This window comes from Bufo gargarizans, chromosome 4 (assembly GCF_014858855.1).
Source record: "Bufo gargarizans isolate SCDJY-AF-19 chromosome 4, ASM1485885v1, whole genome shotgun sequence".
Taxonomy (NCBI): Eukaryota; Metazoa; Chordata; class Amphibia; order Anura; family Bufonidae; genus Bufo; species Bufo gargarizans.
In genome coordinates, this window is record NC_058083.1 from 89,297,468 (window position 1) to 89,317,206 (window position 19,739).

Genomic DNA, 19,739 nt, shown 5'->3' on the forward strand with positions numbered 1-19,739 from the left:
CACATACTGCTCCACCATGTTGCTGAAATGCTGCCTCCTGCTAAGGCCTCTTTCACACTTGCGTTGTCCGGATCCGGCGTGTACTCCAATTGCTGGAATTACACGCCGGATCCGGAAAAACGCAAGTGTACTGAAAGCATTTGAAGACGGATCCGTCTTCAAAATGCTTTCAGTGTTACTATGGCAGCCAGGACGCTATTAAAGTAGCGAGCGGGGAGCGGCATACTTACAGTCCGTGCGGTTCCCTGGGCGCTCCAGAATGACGTCAGAGCGCCCCATGCGCATGGATGACGTGCCATGCGATCACGTCATCCATGCGCCTGGGGCGCCCTGACGTCACAGGCGGTAAGTATGCTGCTCCCCCGCTCCCCACTACACTTTACCATGGCTGCCAGGACTTTAGCGTCCCGGCAGCCATGGTAACCATTCAGAAAAAGCTAAAAGTCGGATCCGGCAATGCGCCGAAACGACGTTTAGCTTAAGGCCGGATCAATGCCTTTCAATGGGCATTAATTCCGGATCCGGCCTTGCGACAAGTCTTCAGGATTTTTGGCCAGAGCAAAAAGCGCAGCATGAAGACATCCTGATGCATCCTGAACGGATTTCACTCCATTCAGAATGCATTAGGATAAAACTGATCAGGATTCTTCCGGCATAGAGCCCCGACGACGGAACTCTATGCCGGAAGAAAAGAACGCAGGTGTGAAAGAGCCCTTAGACGTTACATATTAGCTGGTGGTGCTGGTTGTTGTGGCATGCTGACAAAACTTTTCCACATTTCAGCCATACTTTCCCTGCCTTCTGAGGTGCTGGTGGTGCCCCAGCTGCATTAGCGACCTCTTCCTCCTCCTCTGCCTTCGCCTTGTGTTTCCACTGTGCCCCCGCTATCAGGTGGGAATGCCACCAGCAGCGCGTCTACTCTCGCATCTTACGATCGCGCTTCAGTGAATTAAGGACGGTACCTTGTCCTTGTAATGGGGATCGAGCAGCATGGCCACCCAGTAATAAGCACAAGTTAGAATGTGGCCAACTTGGTGGTCGTTGCGGAGACACTGCAGCATGTAATCGCTCATGTGTGCCAGGCTGCCCAGCGGCAACGACAAGCTGTCCTCTATGGGAGGTGTATCGTCTGTGTCTTCTGTATCCCCCCAGACACGCACCAGTGATGGCCATGAGCTGGTTTGGCTGCCACCCTGCTGTGAACATGGTTCCTCCTTCAGAACTGTGCCCTTGCTGGACAATTGTGTACCTGGCGTTTGTGGGTGCAGGAACCCACCCTCGGAGCCATTTGTGAATGACTGGTCTGAAACCCTTGGAAATGATCCCTCTTCCTCCTCCTCCTCCTGTGCCACATCCTCTTCCATCATCGCCCGAAGCATTTTTTTCAAGGAGGCATAGAAGTGGGATAGTAACAATGAGAGCGGCGTCATCGGCACTGGCCATGTTGGTGGAGTACTCGAAACAGTGCAATAATGCACACAGGTCTCGCAAGGAGGCCCACTCATTGGTGGTGAAGTGGTGCTGTTCCGCAGAGCGACTCACCCGTGCGTGCTGCAGCTGAAACTCCACTATAGCCTGCTGCTCACACAGTCTGGCCAGCATATGCAAGGTGGAGTTCCACCTTGTGGGCACGTCGGTGAGAGGGAAGGCCGAAGTTACGCTGCATCGCTTTCTGCAGCAGCTCTGACATAACGGGGTAATTTTTAAGGAACCTCTGCACCACCAAATTCAGCACATGCGCTAGGCAAGGGATGTGCGTCAAACCGGCTAGGCCCAGAGCTGCTACGAGATTTTGCCCATTATCGCACACCACCAGGCCGGGCTTGAGGCTCACTGGCACCAACCACTCATCGGTCTGTTTTCCCATGCCCTTCCACAGCTCTTGCGTGGTGTGGGGTTTGTCCACCAAACAGATAAGTTTTAAAACTGCCTGCTGTCATTTACCCCTGGCTGTGCTGAAGTTAGTGGTGAAGGTGTTACGTTGACTGGATGAGGATGTGGTAATGGATGAGGTAGCAGAGTAGAAGGAGGAAGCAACAGGAGGCAAAGAGAAGCGCCCTGCAATCCTCAGTGTTGGAAGTACATGCGCCAAACTGCTATCTGGCTCAGGCCAAGCCGCCACTGCATTTACCCAGTGTGCTGTTAGGGAGATATAAGGTCCCTTACCATGCTTACTGGTCCACATATCCATAGTTAGATGGACCTTGCCACAGATGGCGTTGCGCAGTGCACACCTGATTTTGTCCCCCACTTGGTTGTGCAGGGGAGGGATGGCTCGCCTGGAAAAGTAGTGGCAGCTGGGAACGACGTACTGTGGGACAGCCACGGCCATAAGGCTTTTAAAACTCTGTCTCCACCAAATGGAATGACAACATTTCAAAGGCCAGTAATTTTGAAATGCTGGCATTCAGGGCCAGGGATCGCAGATGGGTAGGGGGTACTTCCTCTTTCTGTCCAGTGTTTGGGAGATAGACAGCTGAACGCTTCCAAGGGACATTGTGCAGATGCTTTGTGAGCCCGTTTTTTTTCCGTTGCTGGCAGATCCTCTGTTTGCGGGGTGGCAGGTGCCACTGTCACTTCAGAGGGGGATGAAGAGGACGAGACTGCAGCAGAAGAGGAAGCAGAAGGAGCTAGAGACCTTTCTTGGTTTTTGAGGTGTCTACTCCACTGCAGCTCGGGCTTTGCACTTAGATGCCCGGTCATGCAGGTTGTGCTCAGGTTGAGAGCGTTTATGCCTCGCTTCAGGCTCTGATTGCATAGCATGCAAACCACATGTGTCTTGTCGTCAGCACATTGTTTGAAGAACTGCCATGCCAGAGGACTCCTTGGAGCTGGTTTTGGTGTGCTTGGTTCCTTGCTGCGGTGGGCAGTAGCAGGCATACTGTCTAGGGGACAGCCGCTCTGCTTTTGCACCCTGCTCCCTCTTCTGCTGTGCTGGTGGCTCTGTGCGCGTGACCTTGATTCCATGTGGGGCCGAGGATTTCATTGTCCTCCACATCATCTTCCACCCAGTCTTCACCCCGGCCCTCCTTGTTGGTCTGCACACTGCAGAAAGCCACAGCAGTTGGCACCTGTGTTTCATCATCAACCGAGACATGCTGCCGAGGTCCTCCCATGTACTCATCCTGAAACATAAGTGGTTCGGCATCAGTGCACTCAATCTCTTCCACTTCTGGGGCAGGGCTATGTGTATGGCCCTGGGAAACCCTGCTAGCAGAGTCATCAAAAAGCAGAAGAGACTGCTCCATGACTTTGGGCTCAGACTGCTTGGCTGATTTGCAAGGGGGTGAGGTGAAGGACTGATGGACATGGGCTGCAGGTGCCAACTCTGATCTTTTAGCAGGAGACTGGGTGGGAGACAATGTGAAGGAACTGGAGGCACTGTCAGCCACCCAATCTACTATCGCCTGTACTTGTTCTGGCCTCACCATTCGTAGAGCAGCATTCGTCCCCACCAAATAACGTTGAAGGTTCTGTTGCCTACTCGCACCTGAGGAAGGTGTTTCACAGATCGAACGTGTCCTCTCCCTGCAACACGAGCTCCACCAGCAGCACCACGACCGGGGCCATGTACCTTTTTTGACGCTCTCCTGATTCTTTACGTTTACCCACCAAACTAACAGATGGTTTATGTCAGGTGAGAATGTAACCGCCAATAGTCAACAATTAAGTTCACTGAGGGCAGGGGTGGCCAACCTGCGGCTCTTTGCTTCTTCAAGTGCGGCTCTAGCTGTTGAGCCGGGAAGCAGTCAGGTCGACTCACTCTCCACCCCATGCTCAGTAGTGATGAGCGGCAGGGGTCATATTCGAATTCGCAATAATTAGCGAATATTTTGTAGAAAATTTGTCGAATATTCGCAAATTCGAATATTCGTTATATTCTACAATTTTTTTACTCGAAAAAAATCGGCAAGGTAATGATCGTGTAATATGCAAATTTTCATAATGCGAATTTTAGCAATGCAAATTTTTATTGCAAATTTTTTAACTTACAACTATTAGACAAAGAAGATTATTGCACTATATTAGCTAAATTGCTCTATATTCGTTTTTTTTTTTGAATATTCACTATATTGCCATAACTTTTCATAATATTCTAAAACAAGAATATATAGCAATATAGCAAATATTTAAAAAAAAAAATGAATATAGAGCAATTTAGCTAATATAGTGCTATAATCTTCTTTGTCTAATAGTTGTAATTTTTTTCTCATCTGAAGCTTCAGATTGGAAAAAATTACAACTATAAAAAAAAAGATTATAGCACTATATTAGCTAAATTGCTCTATATTCGTTTTTTTCGAATATTCGCTATATTGCTATAACTTAATTTTTTTCGAATATTCGTAAAATTCTAAAACAACAAGTTTCAGATTGGAAAAAATTACAACTATTAGACAAAGAAGAATTTTCGTAATGCACATTTTTGCAATGCGAAATTTATTGTGAATTTTTCACTTTACAACTATTAGACAAAGAAGATTATAGCACTATATTAGCTAAATTGCTCTATATTAGTTTTTTTTTCAAATATTCGCTATATATTCTTGTTTTAGAATATTACGAATATTCGAAAAAACAAAGTTATAGCAATATAGCGAATATTTGAAAAAAAAGAATATAGAGCAATTTAGCTAATATAGTGCTATAATCTTCTTTTGTCTAATAGTTGTAAAGTGAAAAATTCACAATAAATTTTGCATTGCAAAAATGTGCATTACGAAAATTTGCAAACAACACTACTCCTAAAGTCAAATATATTGCAGCCTTCTCATTGGCCCACAAGCTAGAAGCAGGGAGGGATCATGTGTACTGATAAAAAAAAAATTGAATATTCAAAATTACGAATATATATCACTATATTCAAAATATTCGCAAATTTTCGAAGTACCTATATTTGCGATAAAAATTTGAATATTCATGATCAACACTAATGCGCAGATCTTTTTTCCTGATCGGGCACTGTTGCTACTTTGCAGCTCCAGCTCACTCTCCACTACGTCCTGATGCACACAGTGTGAGAACGTAGTATGTGGAGACACGCACTATGACCTGAAGTTGTGCTCATCAGGTCACAGTGGAGAGTGTGTCAGGTGCCCGAGCAGGAGCCCAATGCCTGATCAGGAGAGAGAAGAGATTTTTTTAAATTATAGAACTGAGCATGGGGCTCTGATCTAAGCATGGGAGGTTCTGATCTGAGCATTGGGGGGTGGTGGGATGTGTCCTGATCTGGGCAATGGGGGTCTGATCTGAGCATGGGGGGGTTCCTGATCTGAGCAATGGGGGCCTGAGATTTGAGCATGGGGGGGTCTTGTTTGAGTATGGTTTGGTAATGTCTGAGCAGGGGGAGATCTGAGCATGGGGGGAGAGATCTGAGGGTCGGGCACTGGGAGTCTGATTTGTGTTGTCTGATCTAAACATTGGGGGTCTTATTTGGGGTTTGATATGGAGGTCTGATGAGGTTTGGGGATCTTATTTTAGAAAAGATGAGGATTGTGGCTCTGATTTAGGAGTCTGATCTGAGGTCTGATGAAAAATAGATTTTTTTTATTTTTTTCTCTGTTAATGAAAAATAAGAAAAAAATATTTTTATCAGACCTCAGATCAGATGAAAAATCTTTTTTTTCCCCTCTTATTTTCCTCTTAAAAACAAGGTGAATCTTGTAGGGCGAAAAATATGGTGACTCGTGTGTAAATGTATAGCTTGTGGCTCCTGATAGTCATACTTTTTTTTTTTTTGGCTCTTTGTGTTTGTAAGGTTGGCCACTCCTGACTGAGAGTAAGGCAGTGCCGGTGTCATAAAGATGAAAAATTTCTTGAGGTCACACAACAGTGTGACCGGAAAATTTTATACAATTACTTCAAAGGCCCCAAATGTAGTCTCTTGCACAAAATGGGTGTTTTTTTAAAACCAGAATATAACAGAGGTATCTAACGCTTGTATTTGACTGTGACAAATACAGCAAAGGCCCCAGATGTAGGGTCTTGCAAAAAATGGGTGTTTTTTTTAAACCCAGTATATAATTGCAGTATTTAAGGCTTGTATTTCACTGTGACAAATGTAGCGAAGGCCCCAGATGTAGGGTCGTGCAAAAAGTTGGTGTTTTTTTTAAACCCAGATCATAACTGCAGTATTTAAAGTTTGTATTTGACTGTCACAAATGCAACAAAGGCCACAAATTTATTATCTTGCCCAAAATGTCAGTTGAAAAAAAAGAATATAGCAGCAGTATCTAACTCATGTATTGGACTGTCAGAAATGCAGCAAAGGCCGCAAATGTATTACCTTGCCCAAAATGGGTGTTTTTTTTAACCCAGAATATAACAGCAGTATCTAACGCTTGTATTTGGCTGTCAGAAATGCAGCAAAGGCCGCAATTGTATTATCTTGCCCAAAATGGGTGCTTTTTTTATAGCAGAATATAACAGCAGTATCTAACGCTTGTATTGGACTGCCAGAAATGCAGCAAAGGCCACAAATGTATTATCCTGCCCGAAATGGGTGTTTTTTTAAACCCAGAATATAATTGCAGTATTTCAAGCTTGTATTTCACTGTGACAAATGCAGCAAAGGCCCCAGATGGGTCTTGCAAAAAATTGGTGTTTTTTTTAAACCCAGAATATAACTGCAGTATTTAAAGTTTGTATAGGGAGAGGCATTACCAGTAGAAAGAGGAAGGTGCTCATGCCACTCTACAGAGCACTTGTGAGACCTCATTTGGAGTATTGTGCTCAGTACTGGAGACCATATATCCAGAAGGATATTGATACTTTGGAGAGAGTTCAGAGAAGAGCTACTAAACTAGTACATGGATTGCAGGATAAAACTTACCAGGAAATATTAACCCCTTAAGGACTTATGACGTACCGGTACTGCATGTTTCCCAAGTCCTTAAGGACCCATGACGTAACGGTAAGTCATAACTTTAAAACTAGATTGCGGCGCGGCGGGGGTTAATAGGAAAAGCATGTCCACTGAAATCATTTGTCTGCTTGGTAGCTCTGTAATTGTGGCAGGAACTTATCTTCTGCACCTTTCTGCACTTCTTCTGTATGGGGACAGGCTAGCTGAGGAGGAATATGGCTTCTCCTAGGTCTCTGGACTCTGAAATGGTTTCTGAGGGAATACTTTTGTCCTGGAACTGCTTTCTGCAGATAGCCGAGGCTGCAGGTTCTCAGGCTGCGGATGTGATCAATGTCTCAGCCGAGACAAGATCCTGGCTTGCTTCCCTAAACAAGGGAACTCCTGAAGGCTATCACACAGCCTTCCCCAACACGGGTGGATGGCACACTGACTCTAACTTCCTTCCCCTCCCATACTGCAGGATGTGGGAATAGTCCACATCTCCACAGAGGGGGAGCTAAGCTGGAATAATCCATTCCAGCTTAGGTATACTAAACTGTAACTAGTTCCTTACCAACATGTTGCTGCCATTTGCTGGTGAACATGGAAAATTACATAAAAATTTAGATTTAACATAGTTTTACATGCACATTTGTGAAGACAATGTAAATTATATCTGATGACAATGTAAAGGCTCTTTGAAGACAGTAGCGGGTAGAGGCGTGTAGTAACACAACTCTGGGGATTTTCACATCCATGAGTGAGGATTTTAATATGAGGAGGGATTGCTTGTATGCGGTGAATTCATCTTTAGAATGGGATTTATTCTCAGCAGCCCTGGAAACTTGTCTGAGTTTTTTGGTTAGGTTGGTGTGCCAGGGTTATCTGTTGATTTTTCGGGTTTCGTTGTGTGTGGGTGGGGCAACAGTGTCCAGAGCTGTAATTATTGTGGTGTTATATAGGGTGGTGGCAGCATCTGGGTCTTGGAGGGAACAGATGGTAGAGAGTTGGAGAAGAGAGTCAGAAAGCAAGCAAAATTCGAGATGCTTAAGTTTCCTGTGAGGGTGTGGAAGCTGAAGTCCACTGTGAGAGGCCGAAGGAGGAAAAGAGTGATAGAAGTTTAGAGGCGGCTGAGTGGCAGGTGTCAATAGGGATGTTGAAGTCAGCTGTGATGATATTGGGGATGTCAGCAGAAAGAAAGTGTAGTAGCCAGCTGTTAAAATGGTCAAGAAAGATGGTGGCTGGGCCTGGGGGGCGGTAAATGACAGCTACTTGAAGATTGGAGGGAGAGTAGATGCGAACAGAGTGTACTTCAAATGAGGTGAGTGTAATGGAGGGGGGCAGTGGAGTTGGGCTGTAGGAGCAGGTGTCTGATAGGGGAAGACCAACTCCTCCACCATATTTGCAGCTGGTGCCGGGGGTGTGAGTGAAATGAAATCCACTATATGAGAGTGCAGCGGGGGAGGAGGTGTCAGAGGGTGTCAGCCATGTTTCTGTGAGACCCAGAAAGGAACGTTTTTGAGAGATAAAAAGATCATGAATGTAGGACAGTTTGTTACAGACAGAGCGTGCATTCCATGCTCCTGCAAGAAGAACGAAAGGAGCAGGGGTAGGAGGAATGGTTATTAGGTTTAAGGGGTTACAGAAATTTGCAGAAGGAGATTTGTACTGGGACATGGAGGCGATAGTGGGGATTTGTTGAGGGGGCCTGGATTTGGAGAGATATCACCAGCAATGAGGAAAAGCTGAGAAAGTGTTAATAGATGAGAATAAGAGAGGGCATGAGGTATGTGTGTGTTTTGGAAGGAATGGTTTTACGTTGCCAAACAGGTTTGTGCAAGCGGTCAGATGAGAAGGTAAGATGGAGGAAGAGATGAATAGTTCCTGGATGTGGGGATATATCAGGAGGTTGTGGAAAAGTGGGAAGAGAAAGATGAATAATTGAAACATTGTTTGCAGTAACTATGTCTGTAATCACCTATGGTGCCCATCTGGTCTAATTCTGGTATAATTCGGTATAAGCACTTAAAGAACTGCACTTGCGAGATGTTGCATTGAAAAGACTAAGGTTTGAAAGACCTAAGGACTTAGATTTAAACCACTCAGTGTTCAATCAGGTGTGACCAAGAGGGGGGGGCTACATATGGCCCTAGATTCACACTGAAGGCATCAAAACTATGAATTAACACATGTGGAATTCTATACATAACAAAAAAGTGTGAAACAACTGAAAATATGTCATATTCTAGGTTCTTCAAAGTAGCCACCTTTTGCTTTGATTACTGCTTTGCACACTCTTGGCATTCTCTTGATGAGCTTCAAGAGGTAGTTACCTGAAATGGTCTTCCAACAGTCTTGAAGGAGTTCCCAGAGATGCTTAGCACTTGTTGGCCCTTTTGCCTTCACTCTGTGGTCCAGCTCACCCCAAACCATCTCAATTGGGTTCAGGTCCAGTGACTGTGGAGGTCAGGTCATCTGGCGCAGCATCCCATCACTCTCCTTCATGGTCAAATAGCCCTTACACAGCCTGGAGGTGTGTTTGGGGTCATTGTCCTGTTGAAAAATAAATGATGGTCCAACTAAACGCAAACCGGATGGAATAGCATGCCGCTGCAAGATGCTGTGGTAGCCATGCTGGTTCAGTATACCTTCAATTTTGAATAAATCCCCAACAGTGTCACCAGCAAAGCACCCCCACACCATCACACCTCCTCCTCCATGCTTCACGGTGGGAACCAGGCATGTAGAGTCCATCCGTTCACCTTTTCTGCGTCGCACAAAGACACAGTGGTTGAAACCAAAGATCTCAAATTTGGACTCATCAGACCAAAGCACAGATTTCCACTGGTTTAATGTCCATTCCTTGTGTTCTTTAGCCTAAACAAGTCTCTTATGCTTGTCGCCTGTCCTTAGCAGTGGTTTCCTGGCAGATATTCTACCATGAAGGCTTGATTCACACAGTCTCCTCTTAACAGTTGTTCTAGAGATGTGTCTGCTGCTAGAACTCTGTGTGGCATTGACCTGGTCTCTAATCTGAGCTGCTGTTAACCTGCAATTTCTGAGGCTGGTGACTCGGATGAACTTATCCTCCGCATCAGAGGTGACTCTTGGTCTTCCTTTCCTAGGGTGGTCCGCATGTGAGCCAGTTTCTTTGTAATGCTTGATGGTTTTTGTGACTTCACTTGGGGACACTTTCAAAGTTTTCCCAATTTTTCGGACTGACTGACCTTCATTTCCTAAAGTAATGATGGCCACTCGTTTTTCTTTACTTAGCTGATTTTTTCTTGCCATAATACAAATTCTAACAGTCTATTCAGTAGGACTATCAGCTGTGTATCCAGCTGACTTCTCCACAACGCAACTGATGGTCCCAACCCCATTTATAAGGCAAGAAATCCCACTTATTAAACCTGACAGGGCACACCTGTGAAGTGAAAACCATTTCAGGTGACTACCTTTTGAAGCTCATCAAGAGAATGCCAAGAGTGTGCAAAGCAATAATCAAAGCAAAAGGTGGCTACTGAAGAACCTAGAATATGACATATTTTCAGTTGTTTCACACTTTTTTGTTATGTATAGAATTCCACATGTGTTAATTCATAGTTTTGATGCCTTCAGTGTGAATCTACAATTTTCATAGTCATGAAAATAAAGAAAACTCTTTGAATGAGAAGGTGTGTCCAAACTTTTGGTCTGTACTGTAATATACAGTTGCAAGAAAAAGTATGTGAACCCTTTGGAATGTCAGCGCAATTCATGCGCTTTCCTTCTTCTTTGTGTGGTGCCAAATCAATTAGAAGTATTAGTATGTGCATGCCATACAGCTTTATAATGAGACCAGACACACTAGGTGGTTTCATGAAAGCATCTTCTCTCTTCCCTGAGCCATGGTAGAAGAGACGCGCCCCTTTATTCACATTACATCGACTTAAATAGCAGACATGACATCACAAAAGGGGTGTTCCTTAAGAAGAGACTATTGGCTCCTTAACCTGATAGGAGTGGTTTCAGCAACTACAACTGTGTTCATAGGTATATTGAAAACTGTAATGTAATCCCCTCTTCCCCCTACCTTATTTACCTTAAACAAAAGAATGCACACATGGCTCAAACATCTGGCTTTCGGCCATCTTGTGGACAAAAATGTGTACTACAGAATAATGTTTCAAACCAGATACAAGTCTCTCACAGGAATGATATGGATTTCTGCACAAATTGGTCATAAAATGTGATCTGATCTTCATCTAAGTCACAACAATAGACAATCACAGTCTGCTTAAACTAATAACACACAAAGAGTTAAATGTTACCATGTTTGTATTGAACACACCATGTAAACATTCACAGTGCAGGTGGAAAAAGTATGTGAACCCCTAGACTAATGACATCTCCAAGAGCTAATTGGAGTGAGGCGTCAGCCAACTGGAGTCCAATCAATGAGCTGAGATTGGAGGTGTTAGTTACAGATGCCCTGCCCTATAAAACACACACCAGTTCTGGGTTTGCTTTTCACAAGAAGCATTGCCTGATATGAATGATGCCTCGCACAAAAGAGCTCTCAGAAGACCTACGATTAAGAATTGTTGACTTGCATAAAGCTGGAAAGGGTTATAAAAGTATCTCCAAAAGCCTTGCTGTTCATCAGTCCACGGTAAGACAAATTGTCTATAAATGGAGAAAGTTCAGCACTGCTGCTTCTCTCCCTAGGAGTGGCCGTCCTGTAAAGATGACTGCAAGAGCACAGCGAAGACTGCTCAATGAGGTGAAGAAGAATCCTAGAGTGTCAGCTAAAGACTTACAAAAGTCTCTGGCATATGCTGACATCCCTGTTAGCGAATCTACGATACGTAAAACACTAAACAAGAATGGATTTCATGGGAGGATACCACAGAGGAAGCCACTGCTGTCCCAAAAAAACATTGCTTACAGTTTGCACAGGAGCACCTGGATGTTCCACAGCAGTACTGGAAAAATATTCTGTGGACAGATGAAACCAACGTTGAGTTGTTTGGAAGAAACACACAACACTATGTGTGGAGAAAAAGAGGCACAGCACACCAACATCAAAACCTCATCCCAACTGTGAAGTATGGTGGTGGGGGCATCATGGTTTGGGGATGCTTTGCTGCGTCAGGGCCTGGACGGATTGCTATCATCGAAGGAAAAAGGAATTCCCAAGTTTATCAAGACATTTTGCAGGAGAACTTAAGGCCATCTGTCCACCAGCTGAAGCTCAACAGAAGATGGGAGTTGCAACAGGACAATGACCCAAAGCATAGAAGTAAATCGACAACAGAATGGCTTAAACAGAAAAAAATACGTCTTCTGGAGTGGCCCAGTCAGAGTCATGACCTCAACCCGATTGAGATGCTGTGGCATGACCTCAAGAAAGCGATTCACACCAGACATCCCAAGAATATGGCTGAACTGAAACAGTTCTGTAAAGAGGAATGGTCAAGAATTACTCCTGACCGTTGTGCACGTCTGATCTGCAACTACAGGAAGCGTTTGGTGGAAGTTATTGCTGCCAAAGGAGGTTCAACCAGTTATTAAATCCAAGGGTTCACATACTTTTTCCACCTGCACTGTGAATGTTTACATGGTGTGCTCAATAAAAACATGGTAACATTTAACTCTTTGTGTGTTATTAGGTTAAGCAGACTGTGATTGTCTATTGTGGTGACTTAGATGAAGATCAGATCACATTTTATGACCAATTTGTGCAGAAATCCATCTCATTCCGAAGGGTTCACATACTATTTCTTGCAACTGTGTATATATATATATATATATATATATATATATATATATATATATTTATATATATAATATCCACAGTATCCTCGGATGAATACAGTCTCTGAACAGGGGTCCATCTATGGTGGGCAGCTTGTAGCTTACAGTGTTTCCACCACATGCAGAGGAGGCTGTAGAATAGCAGCAATCACCTTCTTTGGCAAAGTCCACAATCCCTTTCTGATGGCTAAACCTTCTATAGATATTCTCCCTTTTAAGGGCTGGCACATAAACTGCTTGTAGTCTGTAGGGGAATGGAATCTCCCTACAGGATCTGCTCCTTGATGCGTTGAGCTGATCACTCCGCAGCAGTCAGCCATTAACTCCAGAATCTTCCTCCTAGAGAGGAAGGCTGGATCCAGCCCTGTCTAGCCATATGGGACCTCCGACTCCCTATACAACCTTATAGGATTTGTATCATATGCACGTAATACATGAAATACAATGATAACAACACTTTCAATGCTTTGCAGTGTATTTCAGGACACTGTATGTGTGTATGTAGGTAAGTAATTAGCTCAGTGATAAAAAACAGAGAAAGGTTATTAACGCTACACACTCTTATTGGGTCAATGTCACTAGTGGGCTACAAAAGGGGTCAGTATTGGGCCCTTTTCTCAAAAAAAAAATATTAATCATCTTCTAGAAGTTTTGCACAATAAAATATAGATTTTTGCAGATTAGTATTAACACAGAAGAGGACAGTATACTGCTACAGATGGATTTGGATAGATTGAAGAAGTGGCAGATGAGGTTTAACACTGACAAATGTAAGGTTATGCACATGGGAAGGAAAATAAAAGTCACTGGTACATACTGGATGGTAAAACACTGGATAACACTGACTTAGGACTTTAGGATTTTAGTGGACAGCAAAATTAACTGTAGAAACCAGTGTCAGGCAGCTGCTGCCAAGGCCAATAAGATTATGAAGTGCATCAAAAGGGGCATAGATGCAAGTGATGAGAACATAGTCCTGGCACTTTACAAATCACTAGTCAGACCACACATGGAGTACTGTGTACAGTTCTGGGCTCCTGTAAACAAGACAGCCATACTGTCTAAAGTAATAACTGGAATGGGTGGACAACAGTACCCAGAAAGATTCACAAAATTAGGATTCTTTGGATTAGAAAAAAGACTACTGAGGGGAGATCTAATAACAATGCATAACTACATTAACGGTCAGTACAGAGATCTCTCCCATAATCTATTTATGCCCAGGACTGTGACGAGGGGACGTCCTCTACATCTAAGGAAAGAAGGTTTCTACACAAACTTGAAAGATAATTCTTTACTGTAAGAGCATTGCAACTATGGAACGCTCTGCTGGAAGGGGGTAATGGTGGTGAACTCACTAAAAGAGTTTAATAGGGGCCTTTATGCATTTCTGGAGTGAAATCAGGGCCAGCGTCAGCACCCAGCAAACCCAGGCCCACTGCTCCTAGGGGGCCCACTCAGGTCTATGCTGAAAATCGCTGTATGGGGAATCCCCCAATACTACTGAACAGTCAGGACTCTAGTTCCTGGCTTAGGAGTCCCTGCTCTGACTCCATATATGGCTATGTCCATATATGGAGTCATTGCTATGAACATGAAGGGGGTATCCCCAAGCATTATCAGTATGCTTGGGGACACCCAGTGTATTTAAAGGGTTTCTGTCATCAGAGAAATCGCAATGTGCTAATGTCAGCAGAACATAACTGTATGATTTTTAACTCCCTGCCTGCCGCCGTTCCCTCAAAATAAAGACTTTTATAATCTGCTAATGAGCCTCTAGGTGCTACTAGGGTGTTGCTGCAACACCTAGTGGCTCCATCTTCTCACCCTTTGGCACGCCCATGTCCAGTTGATTGACATCCTAGTTCTTCTCTGTGCCCGTAAAATCCCGCGCATCCGCCGTCCCGTTTAGTATTCGGCACAGGCGCAGTGAGTGAAGGACCTTTTTAATTTGTGTAACTATTATATTTTGTTGGGAAAGGTGGCAACCCTAACAGAACCCCTGCTCCCCGATGACCCCCATAACTTTTTTTGATAGTTATGTCTACAGAGATGTGTAGGGGCTCATTTGAGGGAAATATGTCTTTTTTTTACAATACTATTTTGGGGTGTGTATGACTTGATCACTTTTTGAATTTTCTTGGGAGTTAAAGTGATGAAAAAATGGCAAATCAGCCTTTTTATTTTTTTCTGTTACATCCTTCACCATATGGCCTAACTTTAAAAAAATATTTTAATAGTATGAGTGTTTTCGCATGCAACGATGCCCAGAATTTTATTATTTTCTTGTTCATTTTTGTTGAAAGTTGGGTGATTTTATGTTTTAAGTTTTTTAAATATTTTCCAAATGTTTTCTTTTACTTTTTTAAATTACTTTTTATCAGATTGCAACTTATATAGAATAATGGAAATTGCTCCATTATTCTCTATAGAAATCACTATATCACAGTTTAGTGCTGCCACCTAGTGGCCTGAACTGGGATATACTAGCAATGAGCCTGGAAGCCTAGTACAGGCTGCGGCTCATTTTTAGAACAAGTTGCTTTCCCTTATCTCTGCTCAGGGAATGCGCGTCTGAGCAGGAAGGCCGTGCTTCCGTTTTTAATACTCTCAGATGCCGTGGTCACATTTGACAAATGCCACAAGAGGTCCCTCTGAGATTTATCACCCAAGGGCCCAGCTGAACCTAGAGCCAGCCGTAAGTGTAATAATATTACAGGTTATAGTTAGGCCTCTTTTACACAACCGTATGGCTTTTTCAGTGTTTTGCGGGCCGTTTTTTCCAGATCCGTCTTTTTGTTTCCGTTGTGTCCATATGGCATATCCAGTATGCAGTAATTACATAGAAAAAATTGGGCTGGGCATAACATTTTCAATAGATGGTTCCGCAAAAACGGAACGAATACGGAAGACATACTGATGCATTGCTTTTTTTGCAGATCCTTTGACTTGAATGGAGCCACGGAACGTGATTTGCGGGCAATAATAGGAAATGTTCTATTTTTTAATGGGACAGAAAAATGGAAATACGGAAACGGAATGCATACGGAACACATTCCGTTTTTTTTTGCGGAACCATTAAAATGAATGGTACCGTATACGGAACAGAAAAAATGGCCCGTAAACGGGGAAAAAAAAAACGGTTGTGTGAAAGAGGCCTTAACAAGATATCTGGAGATGTCATTGATCCAGGGAGTTATTCTGATTTCCTAATTAGGAACAGGAAGGAATTTTTTCCCGTAAAATGAGGAATATTGGCTTTTACCTCACCTATAAGAATAAACAGGTTACTTATGAATAGTGAAATCTTTTGCTTTCTACATTAAGCTCCATGACTCCAGACGATTATCTGGAGGGTCAGTCTAACTTTGAATATAATAGATTTGTACCTTTTGATTTGTATTTTTTATTTATTTAGAAAGGCACAATGAACCTTCATAAATTGCTACACATTTTGCTAAAAATACCCACAAGCTGTAGAAATTAAAATAGCATAAATAGTAATGTTCAGGTCATCATGATGTCCCCCAAATTTTGTTTTGTGTGTTCTTATGACTCATTATTATGTAAATGATTATATTTTTCAGGTTGACCTGCAGAAGGAAGTTTACTGGATTCATTTTTTATCAGATGCATGCAGACTTGCAATTATATGGACCTTTGGAGGAATATATATGGACACTGATATCATCTCAACCCAACCTATCCCTTCAGATCATTTTTTTGCACCTCAGTCCACAGATTTTTTTTTAGCAATGGTGTGTTTGGGTTTCCTCAAATACATTCTTTGGCATGGGAGTTCATGGACAGCTTTGTTCAGAACTATAGAGGTGAAGAATGGGGCCACCAGGGACCAGCACTTATAACTAGGGATGAGCGAACTCGAACTGTATAGTTCGGGTTCGTACCGAATTTTGGGGTGTCCGTGACACGGACCCGAACCCGGACATTTTCGTAAAAGTCCGGGTTCGGGTTCGGTGTTCGTCGCTTTCTTCGCGCTTTTGTGACGCTTTCTTGGCGCTTTTTGAAAGGCTGCAAAGCAGCCAATCAACAAGCGTCATACTACTTGCCCCAAGAGGCCATCACAGCCATGCCTACTATTGGCATGGCTGTGATTGGCCAGAGCACCATGTGACCCAGCCTCTATTTAAGCTGGAGTCACATAGCGCCGCCCGTCACTCTGCTCTGATTAGCGTAGGGAGAGGTTGCGGCTGCTACAGTAGGGTGAGATTAGGCAGATTAACTCCTCCAAAGGACTTGATTAACTGATCGATCTGCAGCTGTGGATCATTGAGCTGCTGATCCTCAATTGCTCACTGTTTTTAGGCTGCCCAGACCGTTTGTCAGTCACATTTTTCTGGGGTGATCGGCGGCCATTTTGTGTCTTGTGGTGCGCCAGCACAAGCTGCGACCAAGTGCATTTAACCCTCAATAGTGTGGTTGTTTTTTGGCTAAAGCCTACATCAGGGTGAAGCTGTCACACCAAGTGCATTTAACCAGCAATAGTCTGTTTATTTTTTGGCCATATACTACATCAGGGGCAAGCTGCGCCTGTCACCAAGTGCATTTAACCCTCAATGGTTCGTTTGTTTTTTGGCTAAAGCCTACATCAGGGTGAAGCTGTCACACCAAGTGCATTTAACCAGCAATAGTCTGTTTATTTTTTGGCCATATACTACATCAGGGGCAAGCTGCGCCCGTCACCAAGTGCATTTAACCCTCAGTAGTGTGGTTGGTCAAGCTATCACACCAAGTGCATTTAACCAGCAATAGTCTGTTCATTTTTTGGCCATATACTAAATCAGGGGCAAGCTGCGCCCGTCACCAAGTGCATTTAACCAGCAATAGTCTGTTCATTTTTTGGCCATATACTACATCAGGGGCAAGCTGCGCCCGTCACCAAGTGCATTTAACCCTCAGTAGTGTGGTAGGTCAAGCTGTGACACCAAGTGCATTTAACCAGCAATAGTCTGTTCATTTTTTGGCCATATACTACATCAGGGGCAAGCTGCGCCCATCACCAAGTGCATTTAACCAGCAATAGTGTGGTTATTTTTTGGCCATATCCCAGTCTAATTCTGTCACTAAATCCATACCGGTCACCCAGCGCCTAAATACTAGGCCTCAAATTTATATCCCGCTAAATCTCTCGTTACCGCTGTCCTGTTGTGGCTGGGAAAGTTATTTAGTGTCCGTCAAAGCACATTTTTTGTTCTGGGTTGAAATACAATTCCCAATTTAGCAATTTAAAAATTTAGTGGTTTCTGCTGTATCAGAGCTATTTGAAATCTATCCCTAAAAGGGTAGATCATATTGAAGGTGCACATAGGGACATTCAGAATAACTTCACACACCCGCTACTGTGCATTTCCAAGTCTAATTCTGTCACTAAACCCATACCTGTCACCCAGCGCCTAAATACTAGGCCTCAAATTTATATCCAGCTAAATCTGTCCTTAGTGCTGTAGCTGGGCGAGTTATTTAGTGTCCGTTCAAGCACATTTCTTGTTCTGGGTTGAAATACAATTCCCAATTTAGCAATTTCATAATTTAGTGGTTTCTGCTATATCAGAGCTATTTGAAATCTATCCCTAAAAGGGTAGATCATATTGAAGGTGCACATAGGGACATTCAGAATAACTTCACACACCCGCTACTGTGCATTTCCAAGTCTAATTCTGTCACTAAACCCATACCTGTCACCCAGCGCCTAAATACTAGGCCTCAAATTTATATCCAGCTAAATCTGTCCTTAGTGCTGTAGCTGGGCGAGTTATTTAGTGTCCGTTCAAGCACATTTCTTGTTCTGGGTTGAAATACAATTCCCAATTTAGCAATTTCATAATTTAGTGGTTTCTGCTATATCAGAGCTATTTGAAATCTATCCCTAAAAGGGTATATAATATTCAAGGTGCACATTGGGTCATTCAGAATAACTTCACACACACCCGCTACTGTGTATTTCCAAGTCTAATTCTGTCACTAAACCCATACCTGTCACCCAGCGCCTAAATACTAGGCCTCAAATTCATATCCAGCTAAATCTGTCGTTAGTGTTGTAGCTGGGCGAGTTATTTAGTGTCCGTTCAAGCACATTTCTTGTTCTGGGTTGAAATACAATTCCCAATTTAGCAATTTCATAATTTAGTGGTTTCTGCTATATCAGAGCTATTTGAAATCTATCCCTAAAAGGGTAGATCATATTGAAGGTGCACATAGGGACATTCAGAATAACTTCACACACCCGCTACTGTGCATTTCCAAGTCTAATTCTGTCACTAAACCCATACCTGTCACCCAGCGCCTAAATACTAGGCCTCAAATTTATATCCAGCTAAATCTGTCCTTAGTGCTGTAGCTGGGCGAGTTATTTAGTGTCCGTTCAAGCACATTTCTTGTTCTGGGTTGAAATACAATTCCCAATTTAGCAATTTCATAATTTAGTGGTTTCTGCTATATCAGAGCTATTTGAAATCTATCCCTAAAAGGGTATATAATATTCAAGGTGCACATTGGGTCATTCAGAATAACTTCACACACACACGCTTCTGTGCATTTCCAAGTCTAATTCTGTCACTAAATCCATACCGGTCACCCAGCGCCTAAATACTAGGCCTCAAATTTATATCCTGCTAAATCTCTCGTTAACGCTGTCCTGTTGTGGCTGGGAAAGTTATTTAGTGTCCGTCAAAGCACATTTTTTGTTCTGGGTTGAAATACAATTCCCAATTTAGCAATTTCATAATTTAGTGGTTTCTGCTATATCAGAGCTATTTGAAATCTATCCCTAAAAGGGTATATAATATTCAAGGTGCACATTGGGTCATTCAGAATAACTTCACACACACACGCTTCTGTGCATTTCCAAGTCTAATTCTGTCACTAAATCCATACCGGTCACCCAGCGCCTAAATACTAGGCCTCAAATTTATATCCTGCTAAATCTCTCGTTAACGCTGTCCTGTTGTGGCTGGGAAAGTTATTTAGTGTCCGTCAAAGCACATTTTTTGTTCTGGGTTGAAATACAATTCCCAATTTAGCAATTTCATAATTTAGTGGTTTCTGCTATATCAGAGCTATTTGAAATCTATCCCTAAAA

The 19,739-nt window shown here is 43.1% G+C and overlaps 1 pseudogene; it reads left to right on the forward strand.

Moving 5' to 3' along the window:
• Nucleotides 1–19,739, forward strand: part of LOC122935237 — a 73,200-nt pseudogene that overhangs the window by 19,942 nt on the left and 33,519 nt on the right.